Here is a 12,441-nt window from a genome sequence, read left to right as displayed (position 1 = left end):
ATAATTTATTCATTGTTGGTTTTAAGTAACATGCAAAGACACGAAAGCAAATTCCGGCACTCGGCCATCTTATTCAGAATTTTAATTTGGAAGTAAATCTATCTGTAACTGATACAGGTCTATCACTGCGTTCTGCACATTCCACTGCAGCGATTTCATAAGAAATGCACTAATAAATTAAAACAACACTCAGTCATGTAATTCAGCTTTCAGTCCCTTTGCTCATAAAGTGTGACCCCCTCACTCCCTCCCTCCCTTAAATAGCCACTGCAAATTTTGATAATCCCTTTCCTGGGAGGAAATGAAAGAGCAGCATTGGAGCACTTTGGTGTAGACAACCTCGGCCTGGAGGGGCCATCTCACAGCCATCCTGTCGCCTCTCCCCTCATCCCAGCTCCACAATGGTCTGGGATTCCAGACGCCTTCTGGGATGTGCTGTTACCTGGGAAAGAGGGATTGAGGTGGAGGGATTACAGCATGTAAAGGACATGCCTTTTTTGCTTGAGGGAAGAGGTTTCGGGCTGTACATTGGAACAGGAACTTCGAAAAAAGAAGTAGTACTAGACGTGTTCTTATAGTCTGGCCTCCCATCCTGGGTGTGTCCCCTCCCCCTTCAGCCTTGTGCCCTGTGCTGCCAGGGTAGGCTCCGGTTCACCACGACCCGGCTCAGGAAAAGCGGTTGTAGACATTGCGTGTGTGTGTGTGTGCTCTTATGGTGGAACTCAGAGAACTTTTGCCCCTCGATACAGCAGGTATTGTTGTGAACGGAGCTGTTGTCGGGAGGGTGGAAAGCACCACTCGGCTGAGAAGCATCACGGCTCTGCAGCGACCAAACTATGCAAAGAGCACAAAGTGGTTCCCAGACCACATGCCAAACTGTGCTGTATGCAGGCGACAGACAGAGGCGGAACAACACTTTCCGAGGACCACTAAGCAGACAGAGACATTGTTGAGGGGGGAAATGTCCCAAAAGTATCCTTGACGACGCGACCAAAAAGTTTCTTTCCACACGGAAGTCCAGAGCTGGTTCACCCAGACCTGAACGCTAAGTGTCCCACTCTTTCGGGTTCACTTTTATTCCCTCTCCTGCGTTACCCTCATAGTGTCGACAGCCTTGCACTTGTTCTTGTACTTGCACTTACCCCCCATGTGGACATCGCTGGGCCAGAACCAGAAGCAGACCGTGATCTCGGCTCTCATTCCCTGACCTGCTCGCCGTCACTGCAGTGGTCCCAGCATGCTCTTGTTACGCCGCGTGACTCTCCTTGTGGATCCACCGCAGCAACCCTGCCAGGGCGAGTGTGAGAGTGTGTCACGCTCTCCCTCGTACTTCCTCAGCCGCATTGTTAGGGAGATCGGAAAGAGAAACACAGGTGTGCGCACACACTCGGCGCACACTCTTCAGAGGTCATTCCCAGGAAGCATTAGCAAGGCTCCTCCTTTTGTGTTATTTTTCCCCGTAGCCCTTTCCGAGCGTTTAAAGGGTTAAACGTTACACCCGTAGAGAGTGTAAATGTGCAGTGCAGCCTGCGGCACGATGACTCCCTGCCGATCATTGACAGACCATGAGGCCTTTTGCAGACCGCTTTGCCAACCCTCACCGAAATGTAATGTGACTAAAGTTCGGGGAGAGGGGATGGGGGATCCACACCTTGTTGTACACAGTCATCATTTTATAAATGGGGAATGAAATGACACTGCTGCTGTTACTTGGTCACGCAGATGGAGGACGAAGTTAGGCGGAGGGCAGCAGACAGCGCATCAGGTGCGCGAACCGTCCGGCACCACGGGACACAGAGCAGCATCTCTCCTCAACGTCTCTGAATGTTAAAGAGTAAAAGTTCGGTCCACCTCTCCAACATGTACAATTACTTTGGCAGCACACGTCAGCATGTACAGGAGTTACACCTGAACCTGCGCAAAACACTTTTCCTTCCTCTGGCACAGTGACACGGCAATAAAGTGGCGCTTGTTACATTCGTGGTTAATAAGTGATATGAGCACTGAGTTACGCATTTTCTGTGTCACGCTTGAACAAAAGACTAAACCTGAAAAACACCAGTGACACACACGGCTGTGTTATGGTAAAAAAGTACGTACAGCTGTAAACTGTGGTATAAAGTACTAAAGTAGGAGGTTCAGCAGTAGCCACTGCTCACCTACCATTCGAAACAGGAATTTCGGAATAAATCGGTTAGCGGCACCGGCAGCGAGCACCATGGGAAAGTGGTCGGTCTGGACAGGAAGCCTTGCGCAGCCCTTCGGGAGGTCCCCCTCTCTAGGGCGCAACGTAATGTTGCTGATGAGACAGAGGAGAGCAAGTCCGAGAAAGACCCTGTTCTCCAGAAACCCTCAGCAGGTGTGCAGCCAAAAATGCAAACGCCTACATCTTTGACCGCGTGTACATATCCAGAATTTATTCGCCACAGGAATCTGAGGAAATATGCAGCTTTCTTGCCCTATTCACGATGGTTCTGGTGGCTCAATAACAATGGGTGGGAATTTTTTGTGTAAGAGCACAAGGGCCTTGAAATCAACCTCCTAGAGCCTCCAGAGCCACCAACCTCAACCCTCAACTCACATGTGAAACTTCTGGAGAGAGGTGCGGTTTGGTGTTCAACATCGTACCACAGGCCCACAGTGTACCACAGTACCATAGTACCACTATCATGTCGTTTTGTTTCAGAAAACTTCTAAAGACTGATTTCAGCTGGAGCCTCCAAACCTTAGCTACTTTCATTCAATCTTGGTTCCCACCATGACCCGCAGTCTCCTGAGAGATGATTTTATTTGGTTATCAGACTTATAACATGCCAAAAGATTGGTCTTCTGCAGACAATGGAAAATGCTACCCTTTAATGCCCCCCCATATCTCCTGCTGTCACACAAAGATGCTCATCAGAATTTAATCATCACCTCATATTTGCAGCATGAAACTCCAGAGGACTCCATCAACTAGTTCCACACAGTCACTGCTTCCACCCAACAGGTATAATCCTTGTAAAGATTAGTTTATCTGCGAGTTATTATTATCCTCTGACAAGAAATCTTTGCTTCAAGCTCCAGTTTTTCCTGGTCATAAAGGAACCAGCTGGACCACAGACCTTCCTGTAGAAAAATTCCTCATTAACAATTAACTTCCTACCAGCGACTGCTGAAGTCAAAACCAGCTGTTATCTAGAGTGCCTGGAAAAACAGAGGGAAATATTAAATCACTTAATAATTGTCAAGACCCACAGGGACAAGACCCCTAGTGACCAGAGGAGGTGCCACTCAGCGCCACTAGTCCAGAGCCGAACACCCGGTTACAATTTAGTCATCAGTCATGTATAAAAGGAGCAAAAGACTGAGGCAGGATTGCAATTTCCTTGCGAACCTTAGTTCCTCGCTTTTTTCCAAACTATTGTCCCATAGGTGTTTATGTTCCAGTCTCTAGCGCCTCTCCTGAATTACTCCTGCCTTTTGCGCTCCAGTCCAGGTCCAGTGTTCCAGTCCGGTGTTTCATCACACCTCCATGTTCAAGTTCTCTTCACAGATTCGTGTTTTACTTTTCACCTTTGTTAGAATAGAGTGAGTGTTTACACGTACTGTACATGTATTCATTTATCAGACACTTTTCTCCAAAGCGATGAACATCTCATAGGAAGTACAATGTGTTCATTACATTAAAAGAAAGAGACACTTAGATACAGACGTGTGATTCTTAAATACAGTTACTCTTTCTTTCACCATATGAACCAATGTTCATCACACGAGTAGCTGCATAAACCTTTATCAGTTATTCAACAGTTATAATCAAGAGGTTATTGAACAATTACACATTAAGATGCACTTAAGAGCTCATGGGAGAAGTGAGTCTGGAAAGGATGAGTTTTAAAACCCTTCTTAAATGTAGAGAGATGTACATGTCTGTCCTCCATTCATTCATTCATGAAAACAAGACTTGTACACACAACTTGTGCACCTCGGAGTCAACCATCTAGTTATTGGGAAACTGTTTTGCATTAGCCATTTATGGGCCTGAACTGAACCCAGACTCCTGTAGCAGCACACAGCTGATTCTACGGGTCCAGGCATGACAATTTTGCAGAGGAGGGCATGATGGTACCAGAGGAAATTCCAAAGCTTTAACACAACTGTGCTGTCATACCCAACACAAAAGGTCCAAAACAAGCGCACAGTGAAACGCCCCCCAATAAGGCACAGTTCATTTTGGTCCATTTTGACCCAATTCACTTTATCCTCTAGACCACCAATCTTCTGGTGATCCCATCTCTGTGGTTATGTAACAATCCATACCAATACAACAATAACTCTAAGCTCCGATACCGTCAATATGCACCGAGTGCTTCCGGTCTGTTTTTCATTGTCCATAGAAACCTGGGATTTCTCTGTAAATACCTTTTAATAGATATCATCAACTTAAGAATGTCCTTAACAAGGGCTGTGGAGAGGCAATAAAGCAACGATCTGCCCTAGCTTGTCATGATTATAAAGACAAAAATTAGGGTCTTCACCTTGTCGGTACTTGAAACAAACATGACATGTCGAAGGGAGGGTTATTTTCATTGTATCCCTTAAGGGGAATAATGTCCCGATAATGAAAACATGACCACACAACCTGGACTCAGAAGTCTGCTCCTTGTGCTGCCAGGCCACTTTTCGTGAACTGAAGCCAAATGGCATTACTATCGATTGAAAGAAGCCAAAAAGTAACTAGAGAAATTAAAAAAAAGGAGGATCAATGAAAAACAAAAATATGTCCTTTTCTGAAACCCGACATGTGCTGCATGAGCGCTGCACTTCCTGTCTGCTTCTGTCCCCGTAACGAGCTCTGGAAGCCCACAGAGCAGTTTGCGGTGTGTGACGGACAACCACACAAAGCCTTCCTTGGGTGGCAGGACAGACCTCTGTGGACTTCATACAGGAGTGCTCAGTTGTAAAGCACAGGAAACATTTTGCCATGCCAAGAAGTAGACAGGGGACAAGGGAACTTCCAAAGCAGAGAAGTATCAACAAAACGGTGTATAAAGAAGGTTTTGAACTAATCAGCAAAAAGAAGCACAACAGGACTCGAAGAATCCGAAAAATAGAATGAATTACTCCCGTATTTTTATGTACAGAGGCCTAGCGAGGCATTTAAGTCAGTCCTATTACGTTTTTACACAAAGGGGCCATACAACCGTATCTCTGAGAACCTAGTGCCTCTTGTCCTTCAGCTATCGTCAGTGCTGTCACTCCTTCGAAAAGCAAAGCAAACTGAATTAAAGCTACACTGACTCACTGTATTAATGCCTTTTGCATGCCATTATCTCCTGTTGACGCATGCGTTGTCAGACTCTTTCCGTATCAGCAGCTCTGAAATGTCTGCAGTGCACTTTCATGAAAAAATATCTGTTCATTCGTACAGCTGCTGGCTCCCAACGATAATTTGCTCTGATTATACACACAAGTGTTTCCGAGTGGGTCGTGGCTCTTTTGTAAATGTTGGCCCGTTCTTTTCTGAACACCAATGCCAATACATGACACATATGTATATGTATGTATCAAGTGAATATGGCTCAGTGTTGCTGAGGGCATTCTTTGGAGGATTCCTTGCTGGCGTAAGGATGCTTTGGTTTGCACTTAGTTCAGTGAAAGCGAAATGTCCAGTCCTGAATGGAAGCAATTCTGCTCTATTCAAAAAGCCCCTCAAACTACAGAAAGGTAACATCAGACGTGTCACTTAAATGTTAAAGTTTCTGCCAATTCAGCCACTGACCAAACCTCAGTCTGTATATGGTGCTATGTCCCCATGTCAAACATCAGACGGGGTTGTGGGGGACTGAGCAGTGGTAAGATTTTGAGGCCTTGAGGTTTTCAGAGCTGCCAGAGTCAGCGGGAGAGTGGAATGCAACAGGGGATTGTGGGATACGTCAACATACCTTATCTGATCATTAAAACATTTCTGAGAGACACCCTGAAGGGAGGCTGTCACTTTCTTGGGATTCTAGACAATGAATGGGGGAGAGACCTCCTCAGCCAAGGGAAGTTGGTGAGAAGACGCTCGAAAAAGGCTGTTCCACTCCACTTGCATAATCTAGAGTGAAGGTGAAAGGCAAGTTGACTAAATGTTTGTGCGAGATTAGACCTTCCTGTCTATTTGCTAAACTTGGCAAGAATAATTTCAGGTCTGGAGTAAAACCTTTCATTTTGATTTCCCTAACCCAAGCCCTAGCCTCTAATCACAACCCCTAACCTCTAATCTCTAACCCTAACTACTAACCCCTAGCCCTAACCCTAACTCTATCCACTAACCACTAACCCCTAATCCTAACCCTATCCACTAACCCTAACCCTAACTTCTAATCCTAACCTCTAACAACTAACCCTGACCCTAACTAGTAACCCCTAACCCTATCCACTATCCATTAACTCTAACCCCTAACCCACATAAGTTAAAAATATTAGTTGAAAGTGCACAAACCCAAACCACTAAAATCTGTGAATAAATACTGCACAAAGAAAAAAACCACACAAACAAATATATAAAAAAATAAATATACAAAGGGGTAAGATACAAGAAAGTACAATATGTTTTAAAAGAATGCAGTTCCATAAAGCAAACGTCCATCCCCAGAGCTTCAGACACATTTATCCACGAGGTCTTTCCATCTATCTTTTGCCTCGTGGTAGCCCCAGGCAATCCGATCCCGCTTTATTCTGAACTTCAGTTCAGCTCGAATCTTCAAAAAGGCACCATAAGCTCCCATTTTCAACCCCTTTCGGACAAGGTTAATGGGTGCATTCCACAATTCTTTCTTTGTCAAACTCACAATCAACCACATCCTGCCAGAGGTTGCTTTACTTGCCTTGGGGGACAGTCCCTTCATGATATTATCAAAAGTCAATGCTATTTAACTAATATTTTTAACTTATGTGGGTTATTTGTATAAGTGTTATTTATAGATTTTAATGGCTTTGTTTTATTATGTGTTTCTGTGCACTGAGTTTTATATTGGTTATTTATGTGTATGTTTGTTTTGTATTTATTTGTCTGGTTTTAGGGGTATGACCAAGTTTTATGTTGTAATTTAGAAGTATTTTATATGTTTTGAAGGAAGCATGTATTAAGATGATGACTTCAGCTGAGCTGCTACTGGGGGACAGTCCTTTTGGGTATGTTGGTGTGGGGAAGACATGGGTCAGTTATATTTTTTGATGCCAGAAAGGAATTGTCATGGGAAAGACTTTGTCTTGACAATGTGTTTTATGTAATGGTTGCTTAGCAACTTTGTTGACCAACTGTAGGAAAATGGTATTGGGTTTGTTGGATTGTGGATTTTAATGTGTTGTTTTGGTTGTGTATTATTGATAACTTTACCAAATAAAGTTTAATTAAAAAAAGAAAAAAAAAACTCTAACCCCTAACCCCTAATCCTAACCCTAACTTCAATTCCCAACCTCTAACAACTAACCCTTACCCTAACTAGTAACCCCTAACCCTATCCACTATCCATTAACTCTATCCACTAACCCCTAACCCTATCCACTAACCCTAACCCCTAAGCCTAACCCTTAATCTTAAACCCTAACCCTAACCTAAAGCACCATTGTGGTTTGGCACCAATCCCAGAGACTGAATGTCCCAGTATCTGTGAGAGTGTGTCTTGGAACATCCAGAACTTTCCCCCATACTCAGAAGCATCTACCCTCAACAGCAGTGTATTGCAGTGAAGTGAAAATACCCAGGAAAACATACTCTCGCAGAACTCACCGCATGTTTTATGCCATATGAATTAGTCTGAAAGTAACACATTCTTTTAAGAATATTATGGTAAGATTACATCCCTGTTTCCGTGTGTTCATTCCATCTTCATACAGAGATTCATCCATATCTTCTCTTGGGATCTCAACCCAAATCCAGCTCCTTAACCACCAGGTCAATGACTGCCCATCAGATGTTCTTGAGTGGTGGACAGCTAAAGAGCAAACCAAAGCAGCACCTATGAGCAACTTTCCCACAGACAGGTGTGAAGAGCAGTGGAGGCAGCAGGGTGCAGGGTACCACAGCAGGGTTACTTCCTGAGGGGGGTCCTACCCTGGAACCACAGACCACAGCTTTCAGTAAGGTCACCCCACTGGAGAACGGTACTTAAACAATGACCTAAGTGTTGAGGGGGGGAAGTCTGTTGTGTGCTGTCTTGTCCTGTCCTGATTCTTTACCTGTGGTTGGGAAAAAAACAGTCTTCTGCTCTTCTAGGCCTAAACAGATTGTCAGGAATTGCCAAGAGCAGTAGAGTCACACAGTCAAATGAGCTACGTGGTAATGAATCTATTATTATGACTTAACCCCAGCATGTTGGAGGTTGGAAGAGCACGGTGAGCCAGGTGGTGCCTCAAACTGCTCTTCAGTGCCGGGCCACAAAAAACAGGAAAGTACACTGTTTTTACCATCGTCAGTACCACAACTCCTGGATGGAGGTGCAGTATCTCACCCCTTCACCTCCTTCCATCACTACCTTCCTTGACAGTCTCCTGCTCCTGTCCGCCTTCTTCTCGTCGACCCAGAGGCATCAGCACAAGATGTTCTTCGCAGCAGAGGAAGCTCAGTGTACATCCCATCCCATCCCATTACATCCCATCGCATCCCACCCCATCCCATCCCATCGCATCCCATCCCATTCCATACCATCCAATCGTATCCCTTACCATCCCATCACATCTCATCCCTTCCAGGGGACTATTTAGCCCGCAGCTCCGAGTGCCCATGCGCTGCGTCCCCAGAGGCTCCTGGTGCGCAAAAGGGAGTGCAAACACACCTCCGCCTTCCAGCAAGGTCGTGAAGAATACACCTCCACCTTCCAGGAGGAACACAGGCACACCTCCACTTCCCAGCAGGGTCGCAAACCCACATCCAGTTATTAATTAGTTATTAGTTATTAGTAGTGATTCTAATAATTAGTTATTAGATATTAATAGTAATATCATTTCTCCGGCGAGTTTAAGCTCGTAGGGAGGGGGCGGGTGTAACACCTGCTCAGTGTAACCTGGACAGCGAGGAGCTTGTGACCTGGAGGACGGTACATTTTACACACTAAATGCTTATCTGCGGCGCTTTGGCGCCTCGGTTCTAGTCGGGGCTCTAACCCATGTTGGGATGGAACCCAGTCCACACTGTGGGGTCTGGGCTCCAGGTAGTTCAAGTTCACATTTGAGCTACACTGTGTCCAAGTGACGCTTCTGAGCTCCAGGTGTGTCTCCTTCCTCCGCCTGGGAATCCGCTGAGCTTCTTTCATACTCATCATTACCAGTACATTTACTCCATTGGGAATGTGGTAAAAATGTACTTTTACCATCTCAAATGATAAGGCATGTAAGTTCAGTTGAATGACAACCATGAATACAACACTGTTGTGTGTGTAATTTCAGCACACAGGCCACCGCGGTGTGTGTGTGTGTGTGTGTGTGTGTGTGTGTGTGTGTGTGTGTGTTACCACAGCGCTCACCACGGCGCTCACCACGGCGCTCACCACAGGTGCCAAAGGGAATGCGGGGACCACATTGGCTCAATGGCCAAAGAGGACCTGAACCCACTGAGCAGGAGCGTCACAGTCACACAGAGGCATTATGGGTATCGCTCGTTCACACTGTTTATTGACTTTGCATTAAGCGGTTATTAAAACACACCTTCACAACAATAGTAATTCCAGCCTAGGTGTCTGTCTCCAGGGTACAGTCCTGGGACTTGAACAAGCAGACCTTCTGGTGCTCAGCCCAGCTCAGGTTGTGAGGTCTTTACCCAAAGTGCAGGGCTTCGGTGGACCAGCAGCTCTTTACCCATGCAGAGTCAGGGATGTTCCTCGGGGGGTCTTCCATCAAACCCAGAGGCTTGGGAGTATCTGTCTCCTGAGACCAAGGCGTGGTAATAGTGCAGTAAACACATGAGAAGAACAGCTGTGAAGCCACGGTGCTGAAGACCAGAACTCGAGTGCTGAGCCAGACAAACGGCCAGCGAGTCTGTTCTCAGACCAGAGCTTTGACTCCATGTGGTGTGAAGTTCCTGCTCGCTGCTCATAACTCTTGGACGTGTCTCTCAGTGTTAGCAGCTCCTGTGCGGAAAGCCCCTCCCCTGAGTTTCTCACATTCCTGTCCGAAACATGATGTTTTCAGTTCCTGCTCTCACTCAGCACCTCACTGCCTTCCTGAGCTCTGTCTGCAAGACATTTCCTGTAAGCACCTGTAATGTGTGCTACGGGGCAGCAGGTGGCGGAGTGGTTACAGCTGGGTTCAAGTCTCACTCCTGCTGCAGGGGCCTTGCTCAGTGTGCTTGCCCAGGGCTGGACGCAGGTCCCTCGCAGGGCACCCCAAGCAGGACTTGAACCCCAGACCCACCACACAGCAGGCACCAGCCAAACCTGCTGTGCCACCGCAACCCCCCCATCCACACCACACCACACCACACCACACCACACCACACCACACCACACCACATCACATCACACATTTTCAGAACCACTTGTCCCATACGGGGTCGCGGGGAACCGGAGCCTACCCGGTAACACAGGGCGCAAGGCCGGAGGGGGAGGGGACACACCCAGGACGGGACGCCAGTCCGTCGCAAGGCACCCCAAGCGGGACTCGAACCCCAGACCCACCGGAGAGCAGGACTGTGGCCCAACCCACTGCGCCACCGCACCCCCCCTACCACACAGCGTCAAATAAAATTAAAAATAAAAAAGAAAAATTAATAATGTTTTAAAAAAAACACTCAGATGAAAGACAAACTAAAGAGTATATTTTCTCACTCTCAGCTACACATATCGGGTTCCCCGAGATTCCAGAACACTTGAGAGATACAGGTTCTTCTGCAGTGTCTTGGGTCAATTGCGCCCCCTGTGGGGCAAACCTGAGATTGTATTGTTTTTATTTCTTGTGTGTTTACTTTCCTCAAATAGTCTGGTATCTATTTTTGAAAATACAACATATATTTTCAACATAAATATTGATCATTGTTTTATTTTAACATTGTTTGTTTGTTTGTTTTGCACTGCTCCCAAAATAGTTTCTAGGTACTCTGGTTTCCTCCCACAGTCCAAAGACTTGCAGTTCAGGTGAATTAGTCACTTTAGACTGCCCTTACTATGTCAATAGGTGCCTGATTCTGTGTGTGTGTGGGTGTGTGTGGCTACCCTGCTGTCCAGGTTGTACACCAGCCTTTCGCCCAGGGATTCTGGGATAGTCTCCGGATCACCGCAACCCTGATCAGGACAAAGAGGTTATTGGATGGATAGTTTGTAAACTAAACTCTCCTGCCAGAGAAAGAGTGTCTTTTGAGCTTTCTAGTGCCACTTGTCTTTTCTGGCCTGAAAAAAGCTCTTACATCTTGTTTCTTCACCAGGATTGAGTGACTGCACAACAGTTCGCTGTCTGCACTACAGCATCGATGAGAGTTTGTTTGAGCAGACAAGTGTTAAGTTTTTAAAGGTTGAAGTATCACTGTTTGCCTTTGTCCTGGATACCTATGCGCAGCAGCACATCGTCGTATGAACACAACTGTTCATGATTCAATCTCTTCGTATCTCCAAAGTACAGGTAAAAAGTGAAGAAACTGCTGCTCGAAGCAAATAAACTATCAGAAAATATCGGAAAAGGTATTGTTTGATCGTAAGGAACCTTTAAACGCGTCTTTGAATTTTGAATATGCTAATCTTTAGTACCAGTGTAAAATGTACTCTTTGTTCACCTGTGAAGAATGACAACAGCAGAAGATGACTTTTGTACAGTTTTGACTGTCTCACTGTGAGCTGGAAATGCGGGGGCCGTCGCGCCATGTTCAGGACTGACTGGATCAGCCCTCGTACCTGCAGGCGATTCATTTCAGAACTAGTGTTTTGCAGTAACATCTCATGAAATTGCTGTATGGATGTGACAGTGTGCACATAAAATGTAAGCTTAACTCTTTGTTCCCGAGGTACGTGATACACACGACACACGCGATACACGTGATACAAACGATACACGCGACACACACGTGTCGCCGTGTGTACACATCAACTCGACGACGGCTGATAGCAACAACACAGAGTGAATCCTGACATCAACAGAAAGGTGTCTGGCCCTTTTTAAAATGTTTTCTTATAATATATACAGTTACCATTCAGAATTATACTCCTTACATGGTACTTTTCTCTAAAGTGACATCCAGTGTTGTTAGTTACTTACACTGATTTACCAGTTTACACAGCTGGGAAATTTTCACCGTGTCAGTATAAGCATTCAAGTGCCTGCAACTAGGGTACTACAGCAGGGGGTGGCATTCGAACATTCGAACATTCGAACCCGGGTCCTCTGCTGCTTGATGCAGGCAGTCGGCGTAAACCTGTGGTGATGATGACGACGGACGTTTGTCTCACAAGTCACCTGCCCCTCCCCGAACTGAGCCCTCCCAGGGTCACGGGT

This window comes from Scleropages formosus, chromosome 12, assembly GCF_900964775.1.
Source record: "Scleropages formosus chromosome 12, fSclFor1.1, whole genome shotgun sequence".
Classification (NCBI taxonomy): domain Eukaryota; kingdom Metazoa; phylum Chordata; class Actinopteri; order Osteoglossiformes; family Osteoglossidae; genus Scleropages; species Scleropages formosus.
This window is presented reverse-complemented; position numbering follows the sequence as displayed.